Genomic DNA, 19079 nt, shown 5'->3' on the forward strand with positions numbered 1-19079 from the left:
AGCCCAGATCTATGACCTACAGAACCAAAACTGTGAGTATGAGTATAGATTTCAATCAATACGGTTGGCTGCAGATTTGAGGATTCCGGAGACTCGATCATCTTTCCATGATGGAGCACTTATGCCTTGGAAGATGGAGGATCAAACCTATGTTGCAACAACTCCACCACCATCACCTCCAAAGGAAGACAACTAAGCATGGGTATGGGCAATCCCCTTGGCTTGTGACAAGCTTGGGGGAGTTGCCCCGGTATCGTATCACCATCACATTGTTTGCCTTTACCTTTGTTTTAGTTTGTTCCTTTTCAGTTTTCTCTTTCTCTAGTAGAATAAAAGTCTTAGTGTTTTAGTCACCCCCGATGTATTCAAGCTCGTGAGCCATATAATAAAGAGTGTCTTAGTTGAGGGCTTTGCCTCTTGCCATGATCAAAAGAGTGAGCAAAGAACAAAATCATGAAAGATCATGTAATGATCTTATGGGAAGTGATGGCTGCACATATAAAAATAATGATGATTGAAACTTGTTGAGGGTAGACAAACGTAGACCTTGGTCATTGTTGCAATTAATAGGGAGTGATAAAGAAGGAGAGGTTCACATATAAATATATCATGTTTGACACCATCTATGATTGTGAGCACACATTAAACTATTACATGCTTAGAAGTAGATGTTGGACAAGGAAGACAACATAATGAATTGTGTTTGCTTGGTTCCGAACAATGTTATATGATTAGAGATCCCTTAGCATGCGACGATTGCTTCCACCTCATATTAGCCAAAACTCCCGCACCAAGTAGAGATACTACTTGTGCATCCATAAACCTTCAACTCAGTTTTGCCATGAGAGTCCACCATACCTACCTATGGATTGAATAAGATCCCTCAAGTAAGTTGTCATCGGTGCAAGCAATAAAAATTGCTCCCTAATATGTATGATCTATTAGTGTGTGGAAAATAAGCTTTCTACGAACCTGTGACGAGGAAGACATAAAAGCGATAGACTACATAATAAAGTTCTTTATCACAGGAGGCAATATAAAGTGGCGTTCCTCCACACTAAGAGGACACGCATCCCAACCTCAAAAGCGCATGACAACCTCTGCTTCCCTCTACGAAGGGCCTATCTTGTACCTTTACTTTTTGCCCTTGAAAGAGTCATGGTGATCTTCACCAATTCCCTATTTCGCCTTTATCTTTGCTAACGTCATATGCTTGGGAAAGATATATATTCATATGTCAACTTGGAGGTAAGCATTCATGAATTATTATTGTTGACATTACCCTTGAGGTAAGCAGTTGGGAGGCGAAACTATAAGCCCCTATCTTTCTGTGTATCCAGCTGAAACTTTGATCTCATGAGTACCACGTGAGTTCTAGCAATTTTAGAGAACGAGAAGATGATTGAGTATGTGGATTTACTTTACAAGCTCTTATTTGACTCTTTTCTGATGTTGTGATAAATTGCAATTGCTTCAATGACTAAAGGTTATTGGTTGCTAATTCTCGGTAAGGTTCTTGATCCATACTTTACTTTGTGAAGGAATTGTCACTTTAGCATGATAGATTATATGTTGGTATTGTTGTTCTGATCATGATCATGATGCCTGCATGTTCGTATCTTGTTTTTTCGACACCTCTCTCTCTAAACATGTGGTCATGTTTATTGATCTAAGCTTTCTCTTAAGGACAAGCGAGGTCTAAGCTTGGGGGAGTTGATACGTCCATTTTGCATCATGCATTCATGTTGATATTTCTCGCTTTTTGGGCTGTTATTTCACTTCACGGTACAATACTTATGCATGTTCTCTCTTATTTTGAAAGGTTTACATGAAGAGGGAGAATGTCGGTAGCTGGAATTCTGACCTGAAAAAGTAGAAAGTTTGAGATTCCTGTTCTGCGCAACTCCAAAAGCCGTGAAAATCAAAGTTGATTTTTTTGGGGATTTATAAAAACTACTGGGCCGAAAAAGTGACAGAGGGGCGCCAGCAGGTGGCCACAAGCCTGCTAGGCGCGGCCACCCCCCGGCCGCGCCTAGGGGGCTTGTGGGCTCCCTGCTGGCCCACTGGCCCCCTCTTTTGCTACAAGAAGGGTTTCGGTCTGGAAAAAATCAAGAGGAGGCTTTTCGGAGGATTTTCCGCCGCCACGAGGCGGAACTTCAGCAGAACAAATCTAGAGCTCCGGCACGACGATCCTGTCGGGGAAACTTCCCTCCCGGAGGGGTAAATCGTCACCATCATCATCACCAACACTCCTCTTATCAGAGGGGACTCATCACCATCAACATCTTCACCAGCACCATCTCATCTCCAAACCTTAGTTCATCACTTGTAACCAATCTCCGTCTCGCGACTCCGATTGGTACTTGTAAGGTTGCTAGTAGTGTTAATTACTCTTTGTAGTTGATGCTAGTTGGATTACTTGGTGGAAGAGTTTATGTTCAGATCTTTGATGCTACTCATTACCTCTCTGGTCATGAATATGGTTATGCTTTGTGAGTAGTTACTTTTGTTCCTGAGGACATGGGATAAGTCATGCTATAAGTAGTCATGTGAATTTGATATTCGTTCGATATTTTGATGTGTTGTATGTTGTTTTTTCTTCAGTGGTGTTATGTGAACATCGACTACATAACACTTCACCATTATTTGGGCCTAGAGGAAGGCATTGGGAAGTAGTAAGTAGATGATGGGTTGCTAGAGTGACACAAGCTTAAACCCTAGTTTATGCGTTGCTTCATAAGGGGCTGATTTGGATCCACTAGTTTAATGCTATGGTTAGACTTTGTCTTAATTCTTCTTTCGTAGTTGCGGATGCTTCCGAGAGGGGTTAATCATAAGTGGGATGCTTGTCCAAGTAAGGGCAGTACCCAAGCGCCAGTCCACCCACATATCAAACAATCAAAGTAACGAACGCGAATCATGTGAGCATGATGAAAACTAGCTTGACAGAAATTCCCATGTGTCCTCGGGAGTGTTTTACCTCCTATAAGACTTTGTCTAGGCTTGTCCCTTGCTACAAAAGGGATTGGGCTACTTTGCTGCACTGTTGTTACTTTTGTTACTTGCTACTTGCTACGAATCATCTCACCACACAACTACTTGTTACCGCTAATTTCAGTGCTTGCAGATATTACCTTGCTGAAAACCACTTGTCAGATCCTTCTGCTCCTCGTTGGGTTCGACGCTATTACTTATGGAAAGGACTACGATAGATCCCCTATACTTGTGGGTCATCAATGACACAGGTCACGCAAGCTGCACAAAAGCGAAGCGAGCGGTCATGGACAGAGGGGCTTTCCACTTTCCTACTAAGGGAGCAGGGCCATCTTGTAGGCTCCCAAAGCAACCCCCAAGGGTTTCCTGCTTGGTGCAAGAGGACAAAGGCTGGGTGCTCGGCAGGATGGAGGTTATCCCTCGAGCCCACCAGTGTGTCATGATGAAGAGCTTTGGGAGGCAAAGACCACCTTTGACACAATAGACTGCAATCCTATCCCCTTTCAAAATGGTCGTTGTGACAACCCTTCCCACCAAGTGTTTTGGGGGGAAGAGGACCAGGGTCGATATATGAGAGAGGCCCGGCCTCCATAGAAGGGCATCGACTCCATTAGGGCAAGAACCTGCCTTGTACTCACTCTTCCTCTCCCACAAGCAATCTAGACAAGCAGGGTTATGGTTTTACACCACAAGGTGGCCTGAACTTGGGTAAACTGTGCAAGTGTTCTTGTTCATCTTCCTTAGCTCGAGGTACCGGAGATTTGCCGTGAGGTTGAGAAGCAGAACAGGGTAGGAGAGCAAGCACACCCTAGTGTTCGACCCTTACTGGGTCCATGGAGCCCCGATTTTGACATACTTGATGGGACGTGAGGAAGACGTCGACTTTCGGTCGATTGGCAACTCTAGGAGGCTCGTGAGTGATGGGAGGGGAGTTCTAAGGAGCTGTATCAGCTTGGGGTCCCCTTTTATAGGGCTGCAGAGGCGGCTCCATGGTTTACAGAGTGTGGACAAGGTGACACGCCATTACTATGGCCAGAGCACTTCGTTGGAGAGGCAGATGGGGGCAGCACAGAGCTGCAGTGGAATGGTGATAAGCGTGACTGTGTTGGTGGATCAAACGCTACGTGTTGCGAATGGCGGCTTGGTGATGGATGGTGTAGGCGGCTGTCGGGGCGGCGCTAGCGAATGGGAGGAGGCCTCGGTATGGCTCTGCAAAAAGAGAAGGGCCGCGACAAGTGGGGGAAGGGTAGGTGGACGCGGCGACGCGCTGGCCAACATGTGCAAAACACGCGATCTGGCCGCGCCCAGAGCATGCACACCACCTACTCGATAAAATGACAGGGCATGATAGAGGGCTTGGATGAAGATGAATGCTAACAGGGTAGTTAGGGTGGGTGTGATAAGACTAGTGAGCTTGCTAGTTTAGCCAAGAAAGCAGGTTTCTAATGCAAGTTCATAAGCATGCAAATTCTTGCCATGCACCGAGGGTGCTCGATAGAATGCTAGGGCCATGTAAGGAGGTTTTCTCGAGACCAAAAAATTTCTAGGATGTTGTATGTTTAGGTATTGATGATGATGGTAGGGCTGGTTTGGAAAAATATGAAACTCCATAATGCACTATTTGATGAAATTCATTTTGGACAGAAACTACATGGGATTATTTCATATACTTCCAATATCCTAGTGGGGCTAATATCTTGGACATAAGTGTTTGGTAGGATGGACTACACTATGGTTAACATCATATTTACCTAGTAGCTTACGGAAAGCACCATGAACAAATGTGAACCACCATGAGTCATTAAATATCTACGGACACCAAACCTCGGAAAGATAATGTATTTAAGCATTTTAATAGAAGTGTTATGATCAACACTACTAGCTGGAATAGCATCTACTCACTTAGTAACGTAATGAACAACAACTAGTATATGAGTATACCCATTCGAAGAAGGAAAAGGACTTTGGCATTCATCAAAAGAAAGGACATACTTACGAGCATATTTACGAGCATATTTAAAAAGAGTAGGCACTTCCTGATGTTTACCAATATTACCAACTCTTTGGCATTCATCAAAAGAAAGGACATACTTACGAGCATATTTAAAAAGAGTAGGCCAATAGAAACCGGATTGTAATACCTTGTCTGAAGTTCAATCATCAGCATGGTGTCCTTTGTAGGCCTTGGAATGGCACTTCCTTAGAATGTGTTCCTTCTCATGCTCAAGTATACAACGTCTAATAGCACCATCTACTCCTTCTTTATAAAGATGTGGTTCATCCCACAAGTAATGTCATAAATCAAAGAAGATTTTTTTATTTTGTTGATATGTGAAGCTAGGTGGAATAAATTTAGCAACAATGTAATTGGCATGATCCGCATACCGAGGAGTACTAGATGAAGTATTTATAACAACAAGTTGCTCATTAGGACAATTATCATCAATAGGCATTGGGTCATCAAGAATATTTTCCATCCTAGACAAGTTATTTGCTACAAGCTTATCAACTCCCTTTCTATCAATGATATGCAAATCACACTCTTGTAGTAAGAGTACCCACCTAATATGTCTAGGTTTAGCATCTTTCTTTTCCATAAGGTATTTGATAGCAGCATGATCAGTGTGAATAGTTACTTTAGAATCAATAATGTAAGGCCTAAACTTATCACGTGCAAACACAACTGCTAAAAAATCATTTTCAGTAGTAGCATAATTCCTTTGAGCGGTGTTGGGGTTTTTACTAGCATAATGAATAACATTCAATTTCTTGTCTACTCTTTGCCTAGAACAGCACCAACAACATAATCACTAGCATAACACATAATCTCAAAGGGTAGGTTCTAATCAGGTGGTGGTACAATAGGTGTAGAAACTAAGGCTTTCTTAAGTATTTCAAATGCGCCTAGAAATCTTTGAGAAATATTTCATGAAACGCCTATAGAAACCAGCATGACCAAGGAAACTTCTTATACCTTTGATATATCTTGGGAAAGGAATTTTTCTATTGCATCAAATTTCCCCTTATCCACCTCAATAATGCGTTCGGAAATTTTATGCCCAAGCACTATACCTTTAGTCACCATAAAGTGACACTTCTCCCAATTCAAGACGAGATTAGTTTCTTCACATCTCTGCAAAACACTATCAAGGTTGCTCAAGCAATCATCAAAATAAGTCTCGTAAACAGAAAAATCATCCATGAAAACCTCAACAATATTTTCACAAAAGTCAGAGAATATAGCAATCATACATCTTTGAAATGTAGAAGGTGCATTGCATAAACCGAAAGGCATACACCTATAAGTATAAGTTCCAAAGGGGCAAGTAAAATTAGGTTTCTCTTGGTTTATTTTTACACAGATATTTGAGAGAATCCAGAGTAACCATCAAGAAAGCAAAAGTGTGTTTGCTTAGATAATCTTTATAACATTTGATCAATAAAGGCCAAGGGGTAATTATCTTTTCTAGTACACTACGGGAATTAGGAAGTTTGCCGTCAGTCGGCCTTTTTGCCGTTAGGTGCTGACGGCAAAGAATGCCTAACGACAAAAACATACTCTGTCATCACCCTTTTATTAAAAACGACAAAGGCTGCTTTTTATTAAAGACGATAAAGTATGCTTTTGCCGTCTGCGTTTTTTATTACACACAACAAAGAGAACAATCACCTAGATCGATGAGGTGGCATGATCTTCACCACACATCTACTACATGAAAAAAATCAGCCCAACGCCACCCCACATCCCCATGTCTTATCCATCCATTCCCATCCACCAGATCCACCTCCAACCACCTCCACCCGACCGAGCCAACCCCCGTCCTCTACCCCATCCATGGCTAGCCTGTGCCACTCGTGCCGTTCTTGCCCTCGCCCCATCCCCATCGCCCCCACCGAACGTTGGCGCCTGCCACTGCCGGCCCCTGTCGCCACGGGCCCCGCCCAATTCCCTAGCTCCGGCCACCACCAGTGGCACCGCCCCATCCCCGTCTCCCCCACTGACTCTTCACGTTTGTGTCCGCTGGCCCCTGTCACTGTCGGCCACGCGTCGTTCCCTGGTCAGGGATCTACCTCGCCCGTCGGCCCTGGCCCAGGACCCCTTCCCCGTCGGTCAGGGACTTGTCCACCACTTCGCCTGCTCGTGTCGGCCCCATCCCACGACGCTGCATCACCTCACCCGCCCCCGCCAGCCCTGGCCCCGGCCCCCTTCCCCACCGGCCGTGGCCATGGACACCACCCCGCCCGCTGGTGTCGGCCCCATCCCGTGGTGCTGCATAACCTCAGCCGCCCCCACTGGCCCCTTCACCATCCCCAACCTCTGCCCCATCCCTCGACGCTGCATAAAAGGGCTCGGTCTGATGCAGTGCGGTGGCGAGCACCAACGAGGCAGTGAATAACCTGAGCTCCTCCGATGTCCATTGTAGTCTGTGTTTGCTCTTGTCCATGGAGATGGATATAGGAAAGATAAGGAGGAGAGTAGGTGCTTCGGTTGTGCAATTTTATTTAATGAATAGACCAATTATGTTTAAATAAACAATTTTTTCTCCTATGAATTTGTTTAAATAGAGTAATTTTGCATTGTGTTAATGGATATTTTTTATGTCGCCATTGTCCAAAAATTCCTTGTCGCGTGAACATTTGAAGTGTTGTTTCATATTCATTAATAAAAAATTGCCTTTGCATTTGGAGTTTTGAGCTAGATTTATTTATAAAAAATATTCTTTGCCTTGTATGATTTGTGATACTAACAACAAAGATAGATTCCAGCTCACAGCAAAGATATTTTCTTTGTTGTCTGTTATGCAATCGATTGGCGGCAAAGCATGCATTTGGTTGACGACAAACACTTTGTTGTTTGCCTGATAGAAAGGTGACAGCAAAGTACTCTTTCCCCATCCATAGGATGCCGTCATGCTTTGTATTCTACTGATAGATAGAAAAGTATTTGCCATCTCTATACAGGCCTTTGCTGTCTGTTATTGCCTGACGACAAACTTACTAATTCTTGTAGTGGTAGCCTTATTCAGTTTTTTGAAATCAATTACCATCCTATAACCAGTTACTATCCTATGTGCAATAAGTCTATTTTTACCATTAGGAACAAGAGTAATACCATCTTTGTTAGGAACAAATTGAATGGGACTCACCCACGTACTATCAGCAATAGGATGAATTATACCTACCTCTAGAAGTTTTAGTATTTCAGTTCTTACCACCTCTTTCATCTTAGGGTTGAGATGGCGTTGATGATCAACAACTCGTTTAGCATCAGGTTCCATATTAATCTTGTGGTAACAGAGAATGGGGCTTATGCCCTTAAGATCATCAAGAGTATATCCAATAGCAGCCATGTGCTTTTTTGAGTTTTGAGTAATCTCTCCTCTTCATGTTCTGAAAGGTTAACACTAATAATAATAGGATATATCTTCTTGTGATCAAGATAAACATATTTCAATGTATCAGGTAAAGGCTTCATCTCAAATATGAGATCTCCCTTGGGTGAAGGAGGATCACCTAAAATTTCAACTCGTAAGTTGGGATTAAAGATAGGTAGTTGATCAAGGAGTACCCTATCTATTTCATTCCTTTCGTTCAAATAAATGGCATTCTCATGGTCTAGCAAATATAGTTCTAGTGGATCAGTAAGAGGTACATCAATAGAAGCAAGACCAATTATTTCATCTTTACTAGGCGATTCTTTTTCGTGTGGTTGTTTTCTAAACTTAGGAAATTTAAACTCGTTAGAAATATCACCAAAGGTCACTTTGACCTTCTCAGTAGCATACTTAATTTCAACACTAACTATATTCAAGAACGGTCTACCAAATATGATGGGACAAAAGTTATCTTGTTCGTAATCAAGTACTAAGAAACCAATGGGGTACTTGACTTCTCTGCACAAGACTTCAACATCTCTATCAATCCCAAGTGGCGAAATAATATTACAGTTTGGAAGCTTAATAGTGATATCAATATCTTCAATTTCAGACGGTCCAATATCATGCATAATTTCTAGATATAATGTAAAAGGTATGGCACTAATACTAGCACCAACATCACACATGCCAAGATAGCAATGATCTTCAATTTTAACTAAGATGGTAGGTGTGCCTAACACCAGTTTATTTTTATCTAGTTCTTCTCGTATGTTTCTAATAGGTTTTACTATTCTAGCAGCTTCAACACACAGGTAAATAACATTCCCATCAACATTATCAACTAGGATATCTTTAACTATACCTACATTAGGCTCAACATTTATTTGTTCACAAGGTGTAGGTATTCTAACATAACTCTTATTAACCACTATTTTAGCCTTAACATGTTCTCTAATCCTAACAGGAAAGGAGGTTTCTCAATGCAAGCAGTGGGAACAATAGGAACAACATGGTTAGCAATTATTTCTTGCTTCTTAATTCTAACAGGTTCCTCGGGTAATTTTCCAATGGGGGGATGATATTCGAACAACTTTTCCATAGGCAGGTCAACATAAGAAGCAAAATATTCACAAAAAGAAGCTACTACCTGAGAGTCAAGGCCATGTTTGTCACTAAACTCATGAAAAGGAGAAGTTTCCATAAAAGATTTAAGACAATCAAAATTAAGCTTTATACCTCACTCTTTACCTTCATCAAGTTCCCAATATTCAGCCTTGGGTTTACTATTTTCCAGAAGATCCCATATGAATTCAATAGTCACCTTCATATAGGAACTGGCAACACAAGCATCCAGTAAGGTCTGATCATCATGAGAAAGTCGAGCATAAATATTCTCTATAATCAATACCTTTGAGAGCTCATGGTTGGGGCAAGTGTGCATCATAGATTTAAGCCTCCCCCAAGCTTGAGCGATGCTTTCTCCTCCATGAGGCCAGCAATTATAAATAAAATTCTGATCATGATGAATTAGATGCATAGGATAAACCTTCGGATGAAATTCCAACTTCAAGCGATTCCAATCCGATGATCCAATATTGTCCAATAGCCTGTACCACATTACTTTTTTCCCTCCAAATATAAAGGAAAAAAACTCCTTTTAACTTTGTCCCGGCATAGACCTGAAAGCTTAAAGAATCCAGAAATCTCATCGACATGTATAAAATGGTAATCATGATGAGATGAACCGTTATAAGGATTATCCAGCAGTCTCTCTACCATACTCGAAGGAATGTCATAATAAATATTTTCATTAGGTTCAACAGGTTGAGTAACAATTTCCTCAACTTCCGTTTGAGGAAAAGATGCCCGAACAAGCCACACAGAGGGTGACCAATCATAGTGATAAGAAACCATAAATTTCAGCATGTATCAAAAATGTTTCCTTATTAATTTCCACTTACCAAAGGTGCTTCATTCCTTGGCAACGGCGGCAGAAAAGAGTCTTGATGTTTCCTTTCAATGAGTAGGAGTGTCAAATCCAACGAGGAGCGGAAAGAAATGATAAGTAGTTTTCAGCAAGGAATTCTCTTCAAGTGTTGTAACTCACAGTGGTAGATAGTTTTGTAGCAAGATAATTCCTAACAAGTGACAAGTAAAAATAGTAGAAAAGGTGCAGCAAGGTAGACCAATCTTTTTTATGGAAAAGGACATGCCTGAAAGTTCTCTTATATAAAGCAGGCGCTCCCGAGGGCACATGGGAATTTCTGTCTAAGCATGTTCATCATATAAAGTTGATTCGCGTTCGCTACTTTGATGACTTGATATGTGTGTGGACCGTGCTAAGGTGTTGTTCTTACTTGTACGAACAACGTACTTATAATTACCCCCTCTTGCAAGAATCCACAACTACGAAAGAATAACTAAGAATAATCTAACCATAGCATGAAACATGTGGATCCAAATCAGCCCCTTATGAAGCAACACATAAACTAGGGTTTAAGCTTGTGTCACTCTCGCAACTCATCATCTATTTGTTACTCCAAAATAACTTCCCTTAGGCCCATAACATGGTGAAGTTTCATGTAGTCGACGTTCACATGACACCACTAAGAGAAGTAAAAACATCCATATCATCAAAATATCGAATGAATAACAACTTTACATGATTACTTATAACAAGACTTCTCCCATGTCCTCGGAAACAATAATTACTACTCACACATCATCCACATGTTCAAGATCGAAGGTGTAGTAATAATAATAAAAGATTTGAACATAATATGTTCCATCAAGTAATCCGACAACCATCAACTACAAGATGTATTTAACAAAACTAGTGACCCACAGGTACCAATATGAGGTTTTGAGACAAAGATTGAATACTGATACGTCTCCAACTATCTAGAAGTTATGAATTATTCATGTCATGTTTGCCTATGTTTACAATACTTTTATATGGTTTTTATGCATTTTATATGATTTATTTAGAACTAACCCGTTCTAACGTTGTTTTCAGCAAAACTATCGTGGTGTTGTTTTTTGTGCAGAAATAAAAGTTCTTCAAATGCAATGAAATATTTTGACGATTTTTTTGGAACAAAAGAGGCACTAGAAGCTTCATGGGAGGAATAGAAGGTGAAGGAGGTGGTCACTACCCACCAAGGTGCACGAGAGGCCTTGCCCATGGGCTGGTGGGTAGAGGGCACCCCGTGGACAATCTTGGTGTGATTCCAACGTCCAAAAGTCCAATAAATATAGAAATGGCAAGAAATAACCCCGGATCAGAAGTTCTGCCACCGAAAGCTTGTGTAGCCTCGAAAAACCAATCGAGAGCCCGTTCCTGCACCCTGCTGGAGGGGGAGATCATCATCGGTCTCTATCTTCATTATCTCGGTGGAGGCCATGATGAGGAGGGAGTAGCCCACCCTCGGTGTCGAGGGTTTGTACTAGTAGCTATGTGTTTAATCTCTCTCTCTCTCTCTCGTGTTCTTGAGATGGCACGTTCTTGATGTATCACTGGCTTTGTTACTATAGTTGGATCATATGGTGTTTCTCCCTCTCTATCTTGTTGGGATGAACTGAGTTTTCCCTTTGAGTTTTAATTTTATCAGATTTAATACGTTTATGGGTTTGGAACCACTTGATTTATGTCTTGCTATGAATACCTATGGTGACAATGGGGTATCATATTGATTCAATTGATATATGATTTGGCACTCAACTCACGGATTCCCGAGGTGACATTGGGATAATATATGCATAGGGGTTGATGAACGTTCTCGTCTTTGTTTCTCGGTAATAATATTGGAGCACTCTTTGTGGTTCTTTGTGGTGGATTGGGTATTATGAATCTGAATTTGTTATGGTGTTATTTTAGTACGAACTCTTGGATAGATCGATTGGAAAGGATAACTTGTTATTTTAGTACGAACTCTTGGAAAGAATAACTTTGACATGGTTTCATACCCTACAAACAATTTCTTTCTTTATTCTCTTCTAGACAGGAACTTTGGAGTAATTCTTTACCGCACGTTGAGGTATTTTTATGTGATCTAATTATATTAGCATTGGTGAGAGATTGCACTAGGAAAAGTACGAACCCTAGGCCACATTACCAAGCATTGCAATAACGTTTGTGCTATGTTTTATGAATTGCTACCTTGCTGTTTCTATTTATTCAGATTATAAAAATACATTTCTACCATCCATATTACACTGGTATCACAATCTCTTCACCGAACTTGTGAACGTGTAAAATTTACCATTGTATTGGGTGTGTTGGGGACACAAGAGACTCTTTGTTATTTGGTTGCAGGGTTGTTTGAGATAGACCATCTTCATCATACACCTCCCATGTATTGATAAACCTTAGGTCATCCACATGAGAGAAATTTGTTACTATCCTACAAAACTGCGCTTGGAGGCCCAACATGAGTCTACAAGAACAAGGAGTGTAGTAGACATGAAGCTCTTTTCTCGCGCAGTTGCTGGGGAGCTCAGTGCTTGAAGGTATATCTTTAGATCTTGGAATACAATCTTTTACTTTCTTGTTTTATCACTAGTTTGGTTTATAAAAATAAAACTACAAAAATGGAATTGAGGTTGTATCATATTGTTCATCTTTATAATGTCTTTCTTGAAAATGATGGAAAGGAAAATTGTGCTCAATTGATAGAAGAAGAATTCAATAAAATGTTTGTCAAAAAATCCTTGAATCATGAGCATGATAGAAATATTGTTGATATGAATTATCTGAATATCCATGATGCTAATGATATGCAAATCCACAGGCTTGGGGATGCTATGTTTTATGAAGATGCTACTGATGATAAAAATTACTATGATGAGAGCATGCCTCCTAGTTATGATGATTATATTTATGAAATTGGTTTGTAAGAGTGTCAACTCTAGGTACTAATTATCCAACTAATTTTGAGGGTGTTAAATCTTATTTTCATAATAAGGAAAGTGGATATGGAGAGGTCATGACTTTATTTAGTGATGAGTCCACTATTTTGGAAGAGGCTTCAATTGATTATGATGAGAACAATGTTGCTACATATGATGATTATTGTGATGATACTTGTGTTATAAAAAGTAGTGATAGTTATTTTCATAATTTTGAATATCCTTATACAAGACATTACTTTTTTAATGTGGAAACAATTTATAGTAGTCAAGTTTCATATGATACTCCAACTTTTATGAATGAGAAGAAATTTGCTTATTTGGAGTGTAACAAAAATTCTATGCTTGTGGATCATCAAAGGAATGCTTCATGTGATATTTATATTGTTTACTTCATTTATTATGCTACTGAAAATTATTATGAGAGAGGAATATATACTTCTACTTATTTCGACAACATCAAGTTTCCTCTCTTTATGCTGAGATTTTTCATGTCATCCTTTTTTTACCTTCCGATGGTAGTTGGTTCTTCTCCCATAATTTGTTCGATCACAAAATACCGTTGCGTAGGAAGTGGGTTAGACTTAAATGTGCTTTTCATGTGCTTCATGATGCTCTATTGGATGGTTCAATTACTACTTTTATGTGAGCACCATTGAAACGATCTTGCCTAGCTAAAAGGCATTAATGAAAAGCGCATGTTGAGAGATAACCCAATATTATGCTTAATGTTTTTGAGTGTTCACATGATTATGCTTATTGTTCATAAGTGCCAAATAAAGCCTTTGGGATAGTGTGCATACTTGCTTGTTTGATTCTGTGCAAAAAACACAAACTTTTACGTCGAGTGCAAAATTTATCTAATTTTATTGGAGCATCAAAAAATTCTGAAATGTTTACCAAGTTTTTAGATCCAAATTTTCTGAGTTGTCAAAATTCTTCAGAATTGTTAGAGTCGGGGAAGTATGGTTTTCATTCAGATCTTCACAGACTATTTTGTTTTTGACAGATTCTGTTTTGCGTTCATAGTTTGCTTGTTTTAGTGTTTCCATAGCTTATATTTAGTGATATAAATTATGGGAATGATATAATACAGTAGGCATCATGTGATAATGACTACTAATCTTGTCTTGATAATACCTATGAGAATGATCTATATTTATCGTACCAACCCATCTCACTAAGTTCCATTAATTTTGTGTGATTGAAGTTTTCAAGTTTTGGGTGAGATACCAATATGAAGAATAAGGAGCAGCAAGAACCTAAGCTTGGGGATGCCCAAGGGGCATCCCCAAGGTAATATCCAAGGAAGACTCAATCGTGTAAGTTTGGGGATCCCCCGGAAGGCATCCCCTCTTTAATCTCCAACATTATTAGTATATTTTACTTGGTTTGGTTGTTTTTCTTGGAGCATCATTTTATTTGGTTTTCTTTATTGGATGTTATTTATAATCTTGTTTTACAATTAAAATTTCCAAGATTTGCCTTCAGAATGCTTGAATTTCAGGTGTGATGTGTGTTGTATAGAAACATAAACTTATGATGTAGTATTTGAATTATCATATTTTACTAGAGCATGGAAAGTTTTTGAAATTTTTAAACATTACTACATACAAATTATTTATCATGTCCTAAATTTTTGGAATTTTTAGAGTTACAGAAGTGTGTGTTTTAAATAAATTGCTACACACTATTATGTTTGTATAGATTGCTGTCATAGTTTTGTTATCTACTTATCCTATAGTTTCCATAGCTTATATTGGTAGATATAAATTGTTGAAATGATAGTATACAGTACCTAATATTTGAAAATTATTATGAAACTTTTCTTGCTAGTACATGAAGTGTTGATTTACTTTTATGTGTACTAACCTATCTCACGAGTTCTTTTCAAGTTTTGTGTGGATGAAGTTTTTGAAACTTACGTGAAACTCGGAAATGAGAGGATTCAACGAGATACGAAAGCTCAAGCTTGGGGTTGCCCAAGGCACGCCAAGTAAATATTTCGAAAAGTATCAAGCATCTAAGCTTGGGGATGCTACGTATCCCACCTTTCTTCATCAACAACTATCAGTTAGCCTATGTTGATCCTAAATTTTTATTTGTCCACATGATATGTGATATTCATGGAGTGTCTTTTGTTTTATGTGATGTTTGAAGTAAAATATCAGATGTGAATTTTTTTATTAAAAGATAGTCCTCACATAGCTACTTAATTGTTTGACTACTCGTTAATCTTCACTTATATCTTTTGAGAGTAGTTTGATTGTTTGCTCTTGTGCTTCACTTATATCTTTTTGAGCACGGTGGTGCTGAAACTTTGAAGAAGTATGTGCTCTCGTACTCCACTTAAATTTGTTTGAGAGCTTGTTATTAGAAATGCCAATATTCTTTAAATGAAATTGGTCCCAAAGTGATAGATAGCCAGGGGAGATATAAGAAAACTTTCATGAAGATCATTGGATGTTAAACTTGATTCTGTGCAATAGTTTTGCGATATGAAGATAGTGATATATGAGTTGTGTTTATGAGTAATTATGCTTTAGTAATAATACTGGTGTTAAGGTTTGTGATTCCCTATGCATGCAACTCAAATCAATAATTATGCTTTAGTAATAATATTCGGTTTTAGTTATTTCGCTTATGATGGTTTTCGTTCCTTGGTTGGGCTCTTCTCAATCTATTTGCTAGCCTTGACTTGTACTAAGTAGGAATGCTACTTTTGCATCCAAATCCTAAACCAGAAGTTGTGCCAAATGAGTCCACCATACCTACCTATATGCGGTATTTCAATGTCGTTCTATGTAAATTTGTATGGGCCAACTCTATTGTTCAAAATAAACTTCTGTTTTGTGTGCCCATACCGCTCATGAAGCGGCAAGGGGTGGCTGATATCTTCATGATGAGTGTTTATTCACTTGTCATTGCACGAGAGTATGGTGGTAATAGTGATGCCCATTCCCGAAATGAAAAGAATTTTACTTTATGTTGTCAACTAATAAATTCCTTAGGAAGTGTTGGTATGGACGGTACACATGGATACGGCTAGCCGTGGAGTGTGAAAGAATGGTGGAAAAAGGAATAACTTTATTTTTTATTTGGGAACCGCCTATGATTTTTTTAGCATGGAAGATATTGGGAACTCTTAGTCATTTTCGTTGACAATAAAAGCATGCCACCCAAAATATTTTCTCTCAATTTTTTTTGCTTTGAGCTCTAGCATCGGTGGGAATCTCTATTTCCCTTTGTGAATGGCCTATAAATTTACTTTATGCAATTTTTATTTTTATTTGAGTCTCCATCTTCTCTTATAAAGCACCAATTATGGACCGTTGTTATCATACTTGAGCATTGAATGTAGCTAATATTTGGGTGTGTTGCATGAATGGATCAATGATTGAGCATGATGGTCTAGGTATAGCAATTTTTAGCATTGCTATTTTAAAAGACTTGGATGATTGTTGATATGCCTGAGTATTAAAGTTTTCATATCAAATTATAGACTATTTCTTTCAATCATCTACAAGACCACATGTCCATGCTATAAAGAAAAGAATACGATGAATATGATAGGTAGCATTCCACATAAAAAATTCTATTTTTATTTGCTAATTTATCATGATGTGTTTTACAAGAAAGAGTTGTTGTTATGATGCTAGGAAAAATGATTGAAATTATCATTGATCAAACTTATGCAGTATGCTAGCGTTCACACTTCATAAATTATTTATTTTATCATTTACCTACTCGAGGGCGAGTAGGAATTAAGCTTGGGGATGGTGATACGTCTCCAACGTATCTATAATTTATGACGTATTCATGCCATGTTTGCCTATGTTTACAATACTTTTATATGGTTTTGATGAACTTTATATGATTTATTTAGAACTAACCCGAGATGACGCTATTTTCAGCACAACTACCATGGTATTGTTTTTTGTGCAGAAATAAAAATTCTCCAAATGCAACAAAACTTTTTGACGATTTTTTTTGGAACAAAAGAGGCACTACAAGCTTCCTGGGAAGGCCAAAAGGTGAAGGAGGTGGCCACTATCCACCAGGTTGTGCCAGAGGCCTTGCCCCTGGGCTGGTGGGTAGTGGGCACCTCGTGGCTCATCTTGGTGTGATTCCATCACCCAAAAATTATATAAATACACAAACCCCTATAAATAACCATAGATCAAAAGTTCTGCCGCCGCAAGCCTCTGTAGCCAGAAAAACCAATCGGAACCCGTTTCGGCACCCTGGCGGAGGGGGAGATCATCACCGGTGGCTATTTCAATATCCGAGTAGAGGCCATGACAAGGAGGGAGTAGTCCACTATGGAGAACGGTTTTCAGAAAATAACTTTCACAGAATAGGTATTTGTGTTCACCAGCCCCACGACTACTGTTAGCTCGTGGACATTCACTTGATACAGAAAATCCAAGAAAAATACAAAATCTGGGTTACAATACCATGAAGGTCTACTGGTTTGGACCAAAGTCTGAGGTTGACGGCGGAAGCGACTCGAGGAATCTCGAGTGCCCATGGGATGCCATTCCCACAGGAAGAGATGACCTGGGTAAATTCCTATCTCACAAGGCTGCTATCCTGGACTCCTAGGTTCCGTGGTTGATGGCATCGTGCTCCTCTCCAAACGCAATGAGTCCAAGACAATAGCGAGGGATAAGCCAGTGAGTACTTTGAATGTACTCGCAAACATCAGGAAAACAAATAAGTTAAAGCAGGTGAGATGCATGCATAATCCACTTAATAACCCTACTGTGCCATTAGAATTAATTCATGGATGCATTCATGCAGATAAGCAATTTCCACCAATGTTGTATAAACAAGCAAGGAAGGTAACAACGAATAAGTAATAACATGCATGCCGTAGTCGGGTATCAGAGCGACACCGCCTAAAGGGCTCACTTGCAAGTAATAACGAGCATGCCACAGTCGGGCGTCTAAGCGACACCATAGAAAGGGCTTATAAGAAATAATAATGAGCATGCCACAGTCGGGTGTCAAAGCGACACCACAGAAAAAGCTTATAAGAAATAATAATGAGCATGCCACAGTCGGGCGTCTAAGCGACACCACAGAAAGGGCTTATATGAAAAAATAATAAATAATGAATATTCGGGAGGTAGAACCATCCAAGGGATATCCAACAATCATAATCATATGGGTTAGTACAGAGTAATAATAATAATAGTATGATCATCCACCATACTTCACGATTAGTCTCACGATTTCTTTAACTTCCTCCAAAGACCGGCACTCACACTGATACTTGACTAGTGAACCAGTCGTCCTTGACCATGGACACAGCTACTCGAATAGTTTAGACTCTGTAGAGCGTGTACTCTTTACCCACAGCCCACGGGTTTCAATAGTCACTCGGACTAATCCCGCGTTCCGGTTTTAGAAGAAAACTCTTAGAACCAGGACACACCCATTTTTCCCCCATGGAGACCGGCCTCACCCGGGCTATGGTGCCACACTACAAGAAATATGCTAACTTGCGAACTTCAATATTGCTCACCGAATGGTCGTTGAAATCCATTTGCGATCTTTTTATGACCAAAAAGAGACAGTCAAAAGCTGAGCGTCTCTAATGGAAATTAACGACCTTTCTGCTGGAATGGTCGTAGAATTTTACGACCAAAAAAAGGGTCGTAGGTTTAACGACCAACTATTTTGGTCACTAGCAATCCACCCACACGATGTCAGATCCACCGTGGCAGGCTGACGTGGCAGAATTATGACCAAATGAAATGGTCATAAATTAGAATCAGCCCGGTCCATTCCGGT

Source organism: Hordeum vulgare, chromosome 2H (assembly GCF_904849725.1).
Source record: "Hordeum vulgare subsp. vulgare chromosome 2H, MorexV3_pseudomolecules_assembly, whole genome shotgun sequence".
NCBI classification, from domain to species: Eukaryota; Viridiplantae; Streptophyta; class Magnoliopsida; order Poales; family Poaceae; genus Hordeum; species Hordeum vulgare.